Consider the following 9,531-nt stretch of genomic DNA (forward strand, 5'->3'; position numbering starts at 1 on the left):
AATTTTCCAAACCTGGAAATGTGAGAAGGGTCCATTCAGAACACCAGCACTCTTGCTTATGTGAAATTGCTTAATTATAAATAGTATAATACTGGTTACCTGTTGATGATCTATACTTACGGTAAATGGCTCCAAAATTGCCGCCTTATTTCAGAAGTCCAGCACAAGCCACTGCTGTCAGTATCATGTCTTCAAGCATCAGAGGTGTTGTGGTTACTCAGGGAGATTGCACGCCTGTCACGTAGTATCGCCTGCTTATAAATTTAAGTAAGTGAATAACAGCGTGTGAGCGAGAGTGCTGTGTGTGTGTGTGTGTCTCACCCGGTGGCCTAGAAAAGCATTTTCACTCCAGTGAATCCGTCGTGACAACAGGTATTAGGGTATGATTTGCCGCTGAGCTTAATGGAGCTTAAAGAAAGTGGCCCTGAGCTTCTCTCCTGTCTGTCCCTCCCATCACATCACGAGTGTTCGTGAAGACTGGTGTCACCTTGATATCAATGACCTGCCACTTTGCATGGAGCATTTAGGACTGTGTAGAGCTGAGGTAATGCCTCACTCTTGCAAACACAAGTCCAGCAAAAGTTCTGTTTGTCTCTGTCGATTGAGTTCATTTTTTTATTTTTTATATTGTACCCCCGTCTTCTTTGTGCCAGAGGTCATGAGCTGGTATGGTGACTGTTGACAGCAGGAGAATGATAGACAAGAAAGAAAGACAGAAAATACTCTGGATCAGGGAAAATTCACCACAGTATAGGTCAGAGTAATGAAGACAAACAACAAGAAAATAGTCCTGTGCAAAACCTTTTAGTCAAGTCATCTTTATTTATATAGTGCTGTTATACAATATAGATTGTAATTGAAACGGAGTTCAATTCTGCTGTAAAGAAACTCCAAAGACAAAAGTGTCATTCATCTTAAGTCAGTTCAGTGTGGATTCAATTATGAAATGAGTTAATTTCAGCTATAAGCAGCTCTACAGGATAAGTGTGCATAAACTTTTCTTAATTGACAGTTACAATTTGGAATTATCGTTTTGCAGTGAAGATATTTTGAGAATGTATACAATAAATAAAATACAATAAATACAATAAAAGTGATCCATACAACTTATTTGCCATTTATTGGGATATCATAAGTCTTCTGAAGCCATACAAAAGCTTCGCACAACAAATGAAAGTATGTTGTGTCATGATGCAATGCTGATGTCATGATGTCAGTGACACCAAACATAATTGTTTCTCAAACTTGGTGTGATGCGTCTTATGGCAAACACAAATACATTTTCAGAGCTATGGTCCATTCCTATACCCATGTCTGAATTGAATGCAAAAGTAATTTTCAGAGCTACTGTATAATGACTTCAAATGTTTTTCTCTTCCTCAGACAAATCCATTGCATGCTTTCAAAAGACTTGGATATCTACTGTATAAATATCTGCAGCAGGGATTCCCAAAGTTTTTACATTACATGAAGCACCTCATGATATTTTAATTTAATATTTCAATTCAACACATTCAAATGTTCACAGATTTCTTATGCTGGTAAAAAAAAAATATATATATATATATATATACACAGTATATTTAATATTTTTCAGTAAGTGTTTTGTTTTATTTTAAATTATTTATTCTTTATTCTTCTAAATTTTACATTTCTATGATTTAATACATTTTCTGCTTTTCATCAGCTCACAAACTCGCAAAGGTTTGCAATGCAAACCCTGATCTACATTTTTTAAATCTCGATGTACTGTATGTAAAAAGTTTTTTTTTTTTTTTTTGAGATTCCACGTTTTTTCAAACAAGTGCTTAAGAAAAGACAAGACCAAACAAACAACCCCAGTCCATAACGGATAACTGGTCCAGCGAGAAAGGCAGAGATTGATGGTTCTGATGGTTTATTCATAGATCCAGTCTTGCGTGCAGCTCTTTTAGGCCACCAACTCCTCAGGCTTGAACCACTGACTGATCTCTTTATTTGCGCTGTCCACAGAGTCACTTCCATGGATGATGTTCCTGCCCAGGTTTTTGGAGTCTGCAAGATTGATCTCTCTGAGCATCACCCTTCCAGACTTCACAACATTCAGACCCTCCCATATCATCCGCGGCCCTGTTCATGTACTTGATGACCAGTTAGCCGTCATGGACTGGGGTTGTTTGTTTGGTCTTGTCTTTTCTTAAGCACTTGTTTGAATAAGTACATGTACTGTACCAGGGTAGAACGGCAGGTCCTTCAGATCGATGTAATGCTGCTTCAACAGCTCCTCAGAACGAACTTTATGGCAACCAGTCTGAAGCCCTTCTGCTCGAAGTGCTTGATGATTTCTCCCATGAGTTTATGGGTTTAATTGCAATGAAGGTGCGCTCGGCTTTGGCAGCCATGACTCTTACGGATGAGATAAGTAGATATTTTGAAGCGGATCCTGAGGACGGAGAGACGAACAGAAGCAAAAAGTCTAGTATTTTTATGGTTCTTTTCATAATTTTTGCAGCTTAACTCTTTCCCCGCCAGTTTTTTTTTAAAAAGTTGCCAGTCACTGCCAGTGTTTTTGATTATTTTCACACAAATTTAATGGCTCCCAGAATATTTTGTTGTATGAATATCTGCACAAACATGCAGTATATCAATAGAACAGAGCCTTTGATTAAACCCTGTTTTATTCTAGCCACATGCATTCTTTTTTTAATCAACCCTTGAATGTGGGTAAATTTAATAAAAAAAAGACAACATTTTGAACAATAAGCTGACAAAATGTCTCTTTTTTTTCAAAGACTACAATGTGCATAAGCAATGCTTTTATCACTTGTTTCTGCTCAATTTTTTCCTGTGTTTTGATACAGAGAGTCAGTGCTCTTTCAGAAGATGCGTAATGGCGCCCCATACATTTTAACAGTGAAAACACGGAAAGCCAGAAAATTCCGTCGATGGCTTCATTCAATTGCATAATACAGATGAGAGCAACTTGGACATTGTGGAAAATATTTTCTTTTGTGTTCCATGGAAGCTTGAACAACATGAAGGTGAGCATATGATGACAGATTTTTTTGGGGGGATAAAACTATCCCTATAGGTGAAGAGGTCAGTGCTGTTTTCATGTGACTAGGGTGTGACTGCATTGATCTCACCAATGGAATAAAAAGGCTCCATATGTTGTCCAATTATCAGGAACCGTTGGGTGAATGTCTGTAGCTCAACACATAGGACATATGAATTCCCTCAGAGACCGTTCTGTGAGTAATTACCCATCAGCACAAAGATCACACATGCTTTCTGCCTCAACCGGTAAAGGTTAACAGTGGTGTCTCATGTCATTCTGCAGGTTTATGTCAGGGAGGAGGTGGTATAGGAGCCTTTTGTCTTTCAACCGTCAAAGTCTAATTTTATATTCACAGAGATAGTGACCGTTACCATCTACACCCCACCCCATTCCAGTCATACTCTTCTCAAAGCAGTCAATTTAAAAAATCTTGTTTTTTGTTTGTTTGTTTTTTAGCCCCACTCTCGGTGAATTGAAGGCTCTTTTGTGTTTCGATGAGGAGATCTTGGGTGCTTAGCATGTATAGCTTGGAAATAAGCCAGCTTCTCATGACATATTATGTGTCTTTCAGTTATATGCCGTGCATAAACACACTTTGACACTTTAAAACATTGCAGTTAATGTCTGTGTAATGGCCGTCTTTTAACATGGGATTTAGAGACCCTCTGAGAGACTTCATCCTGGCAGTGATGGAAGAGATCAGCATTGCACCAGATGTAATACATTTTCCCGGGTTTTCCGTTTAACGTGTTGCTTGAGAGCGCCAGGGTTGGTTGTTTTCTTTTGTTACACAATGACACGCTGTCATGTAAAACTGAATATAAAACATTCCTATTAAGGGAACAAGCGATTAAACATGAAAAGGCTTGGATGGCTCTCTGTTATAAATTAATAATTCCAAAATCCTTTCCCCCTCACTCTGTGTCTCTAGGTGTCAGCCTTAATGACTAGCTTAAAAAAAGATATGCCTACCGCGTACGTCTGTGCAGATGAGCGGTCATCGCGGCATTGTGCCTTAAAATTGCTTGTCATAAATTACCCCTCCCCACGTTCGCCTGCAGCACTTGATGTCTTGAATTCGGGCCATTTTGCAAGCTGTATTCAAGCATGAACTTCAATTTGCTTTTCATAAAGGGATTACACAGCCACTATTGTCAATCTTCACCACATGTACCTTTCACTTATGAAGCACAATTGCGTTCTGATTTCCCAGCAACTGGTATGGGCCCCGATGCCGTTCCTCGCCCCTGCCTTTAGATTCATCCCATTTCGGTAGGATGTCTAAAGTAATAGCAGATAAAGATGAATACAGGGATGAGGTTATTGAGGTTGACAGGAGGAGTGAGTGAGAGAAGATAGCAAAATCATAATGAGAATGTATGAGTCTTGGGTTTTTAGGGTTTGTATGTGGAAGGTTAACTGTGCTAGAAAGATTCAGAGCTTTTTTGGTGTTCTCCATAAATTCCTGGAGTACATAAAGTCAGAGACATTTGAACACCTGGCATACAGTATATAGTTATATTCAACATCTATCACACCATCTTCATGCAAAGTGGTGAAAGATGGGTGAATTAAGTCAAGCGTTCTCACTCATCACATTTACCCCCAGTTTCACAGGCAAGGCTTAAGCCTAGTCCCAGACTAAAATGCATATTTGAGTTGATTTAACAGAAAGAAACTATAAAATATGTCAGTGCCATTGTTTTGTCTCAAGATGTTTTGTCTCAGTAATGTGTTTTTTTTTTTTTTTTGCTAAGGTACATTTTAAAAAGCTACTTAAATGTCCTTATTGAACTAAGGCCTAATCCTGGTTTAATCTAAGCCCTGTCTGTGAAACCGTTGCATACATTTAGCCACTATTTTAAGACCGTGTCTTAAGATAGTTTGACCAACTTGCAGTTAGACGAGATAATCAGTCTTACTTTTCCAATTTAAATTAGACCAATCTACCTTTTTATGTAACTGGCTTTAAAAAGTTAGGACCAGTTTTGAAGAAAAAAATAGATGACAAACTTTTAAGACTAGTCTAATCAGTTTATGCAACTGGTCACAGGCCAAAACACTGCCAGCTGTGTTTCTCAAGAAGTCTGACCCAAGTCTTCTTTCGCTGCCAGGCAACTCGGTGCCTCTAATTTTACGTTTTCTAACTTTAGCACTATTTTCTATCTTATAAATCCTAAGTGGGCACAAAAAGTGCTGTTGAGTAAAGCACATCATTTTATAGGGATTGGTCCAGGACCCAGTGGAAACAAGAGATTAACAAAACTATTTGCTTATCAATGTGAAGAGAATATTGTCTCATTTACTATATTTTTATATTTTCTGTTCTGCTCTGTTGTTCTGTTCCCATCTCATCTCGACTGTTCTTGTCTCAGTCTCTTCTCGTCTCGTCTCGTCTCTTCTATGGAGGTTCACGCTGGAGGCCAATAGACCAACATGCACGTCATGCAACTTTGGACTAACAAGCTGAAGGCTTGTCACAGACACCCCCACCTGAAATGAAGTGTAGTAAGCACAGCAGCATTTGTGTGTGTGTGTGGGTCGAACTTGGCTCTGAGTGTCAGCTGATGTTTCACATTAAGGCTGCACAGAGGCACAACCCCCCCTCAGCCCTCTGTCCAAACTGTCACATGGCAATCTGAGAGCAATCAGACCCGGAGAAGGCCACATGTTCTCTTTGAGCACCAGTGCTGCGCTTGTCTTCCTGTTGCAGGTACCCGCTGACAGCCACAAACGCTGCCTGATTAGCCTGCTTCCTCCAGGGTTTTCTTTTCCTCAGGGCCAAATAATGGCTGGCCTTGGAAATAATTGCTCACAATGAGCGAGGCGCCAACACCGAGCTTTAATATCTCTGTCCTTCACTACCGTGTCTTTCCACTAACACTCTCGCAGGTCCTCAGCCATTTAATCTCATTGGCCTTAATGGAACTCCACAGAAACGTCAGTCAAGCGAGTTGCCGGGTGCCAGGAGTCGATCGAAGATGGCTTGGCAGACTTAGAAAAAGGGGAGAATTGTTATTGTTTGTTTACTTTCCAGTGGCATGCATTTGGATGGATTTATTCAGTGAGCTGACCACAGGCTAGAGGTGATTTACTTGGATTATTCCCAGACTCCCTCATCGGGACTGTGACTGACAAACAGGGAGCAAAGTCAACTTTAATACTAGTTAAGCCAGGTTGTCTTATGAATCCGGAACCCCATTTTTTTTCTGCCCTGTCTTTTCTGGCTTAATATAGTACCAGTGAGTGTGCTGCAGCAGAAAGAACTTGAAAACTTATCCACAAAACTCAACCTTGCATTCTGAAAATCTCGCTCTGAGGGTTCTTTGTTTGTCCAGGGTTCACAGGTTTACAGTTGTTGGCCTTTTTTTTCCCAGAAAGGTCAATGTCACATGTGGTCTCTCTCTAGAGGGGATAGTTCACTCAAAAATGATAATACTGTCATTATTTACTCACCTTCATGTCAGAAGAAGAATCTTAATGCAGCTGTTTTCCATAAAACAACAGATAATGTTTGTAAAAAGTGTTTAATTTGCTTACATACACACTACAGTTCAAAAGTTTGGGTTGGTAAGATCTTTTATTGCTATTTTTTACTGTTTTTGGTCAAAAAAGTAATATGTTAATATGATTACAATTTAAAATAACTGTTCTATTTATAATACAATTTAAAATACAATTTATTATTTATTTGCTCCAGTCTTCAGTGTCACATGATCCTTCATAAATCATTATAATATGCTCATTTGGTGCTCAAGAAAAATTTCTTATCATTATCAATGTTGAAAACTGTTCTACTGCTTAATATTTTTGTGGAAACTGGATAGTTTGATCAATATAAAGTTTGAGAGAACAGTATTTATTTGAAATATAATTAAAAATGTCTTCATTTTTCATCAATTTAATTGTCCTTTCTGAATGAAAGTATTAATTTCTTTATTAAAGTACAATTCCTTACTGAAGTAAACTGGCTGTCCAACAGTCATTTGTTCAGATTTGTCCAAATGTCTTTTCTTCATCTCTGACCCTGTCCCTTCTTCTAACCTTAAAATTAACCCTTGAAATCCTAACAGTTCAAATCTTAAACCATATCCTTTACCATAGCTTTTAATTACTGGTCATTCATGACATCTCATTGTGAGATGAGATCAATATAATCCGATTCCATTCACAGTGTTTTGCAGGATAGTCCATGTGTCTCTTGGCATCAGTATTTTAATAGTGCTTCACAGCAATATTAACACTCAGAGTGTAGATGTTTGTATTTGCTGCTTAGTGTTCATAACTTAGAAGGTTACACCTTGTTATTGATGTTCCTGCATAAATGTGCTTTTATTGCAATGGCCTCATTTATTTGTGCTGCTGTATTTTCTGCAGCCATCTCTACTGTGAACTCGTTTTTGTTGTATTTTCAAACGATATTATAATCAAGGGAAGATGTGGACTCGTATGTAACAGAAATACAAGGCACAAAACCCACAGTGCACACAGATCCCTCTTTAAGTGTGTTTGAAAATAGTCAGGTGCTCCATTTTTGTCACCGATGCAAAGAGGAGACAGTGGCGCCCTGAAAAAGAGGGCAGAGAGCACGTGTCTGCTTGAAGTGAGAGGAGCGAGTGAGTCACACAAAAGCTTGTTTGTGGATGTCGCAGCAACAATGCGGCCGCGCTGAGTGTATTCAGGCATACAGGGATGCACCGAGACAGCTTGTTTGTGAACGGAAAATGAGACTACCCACATTCTGCGAACACCAAACCGCGTACACAACTCTAGGCTCTCTGTGGTGCTTTGTTAAACCCACATAGTGATGAGGTTTTATAATTAGCCCGTTCCTCCAAAACAAAATGCTAGCCGTTCTTGTTTTTGCCCTCTGACCTTTGAGGTGTTTTTTTTTTTTTTTCAGGTTGCTGTTGTCATAGCATTTGTCGGGAGTTATTTTCTTTGCTGTTGTTTTTAAGACTGACATAAAAAGAAAAGGAGGACATCAGATTGTGCAGAAATACTGGCTAATGTAGCTCTTCCTATTCTATCATCTATACATGCAAGAACATCCCCTTCTTGTTCATTCATTAGCCCATCATAACATCAGTTCAACTTCAGAGTGAAGCCATTATCTGATAAGAATGTTAAACAGATTTTTCATAAGTTAATTTCTTTAGGTGTTGTTTTTTTAATGAGTTGGTGCATCTTTAAGACATCATCCTCCAGACATGAAGTTACTCCATTTTGGCAATTCTAAAATAAAGTGCAAAAGATGATTAATCATTAAAGATGGTGAATGTTGGTTTTAAATATTCTACCGTTCAAAAGTTTGGGGTTAGTACGGTTTTTTTTTTTTTTTTTATGTTTGACAGAATCCTAACTGTTTTCTATTTTTATATATTTTAAAATGTAATGTATTCCTGTGATGGCAAAGCTGAATTTTTCAGTGTCAAATTCTCTCAAAAAAGAAGTTAATTCAAGTGTGCTATTAGTATAGCCTACTTCTTTTAAACTAAAAATAATAACGTATAGGCTACTTTCAGTCTACTTTTAAGGGACTTTTAATTTACACAAGTATACTGTACTTTACTTTTACAGAAAGTCTCTATTTGGCCTATACTTTTACTCAATCTTTTGATCAAGATATAGTTAAAAGTATAATTAAGTATTCTATATATGTAGCTTGCAGTTGTTTGCTCGAGTGGCCTATATACTTTTTTCACATATTTTTACATAATTTTTTAGATATACGTCTTATAAACTTACATTGTTTGAAAACATTGATTTATTAGGAAAACAGATAGGCTTATGTTTCTAATACGGAGTATGTTAATTTTTGTGTAGTCCACTGGTAGTGAAGGAATTTACTTCAAATCTTCTTAAAGTACAGTTAAAGGTATATTTCATGTATAAAAATGAATACCTAGGAACATAGTAGTAGGCCTATACACTTGATGCAAAAATTATATATAAATAGCAAGCTATAAGTAAGTATGATGTTGAGTTCACTTAAAGAAAACTTACAAGTATAAAACTATTAAACTAGTTTACTAAGAGTATACTTCAAAGTGTACTTTCATAAACTCTTTCATAAAAAAATTGCTATTTAACTAGTAAACTACCTATAAGTTAACTTGTAGTTGCAGTAGAAACTTAGTTGTAAACTAGTTGTGTACTCAAAATTTACTACTGTTACACTTATATTTATATACACAGTATATTTTATATTCTAAAAAGTGGGCCAATTTTGTCCCAAGTAGCATTGAAATAGCACATATTTAAAAAGATATATACTTGAACTTTTGTTAAAGGGGACATATCATGCTAAATCCACTTTTTTAGCCCTTAAATGCATTTTGTTGTATATTTGGAGTGTTTATAAGTACAGAAAAGTTGAAATTTTTCTCTTCAGTTGCTTCGGTGATATCTTTATATTCTGTTTTGGCCTTATTTTTCAACCTGTTCTGATTTTTCTGTTATCTATGACGTTTCGAGAACTATTACGTCACAGT

The 9,531-nt window shown here is 37.3% G+C and overlaps 1 pseudogene across 1 annotated transcript; it reads right to left on the reverse strand.

Annotated features, from left to right (window-relative positions):
* Nucleotides 1-1,897: 1,897 nt before the first annotated feature.
* On the reverse strand, nt 1,898-2,381 carry LOC307172519 (nucleoside diphosphate kinase A2-like; annotated as a pseudogene). The gene is made up of 2 exons: nt 2,185-2,381; nt 1,898-2,109 (listed from the first exon to the last, which is right to left on the reverse strand). The product of its transcript is annotated as a nucleoside diphosphate kinase A2-like (transcript).
* Nucleotides 2,382-9,531: the final 7,150 nt, after the last annotated feature.

The sequence above is a fragment of the Squalius cephalus genome (genome assembly GCF_949319135.1).
Source record: "Squalius cephalus genome assembly, chromosome: 15".
Taxonomy (NCBI): domain Eukaryota; kingdom Metazoa; phylum Chordata; class Actinopteri; order Cypriniformes; family Leuciscidae; genus Squalius; species Squalius cephalus.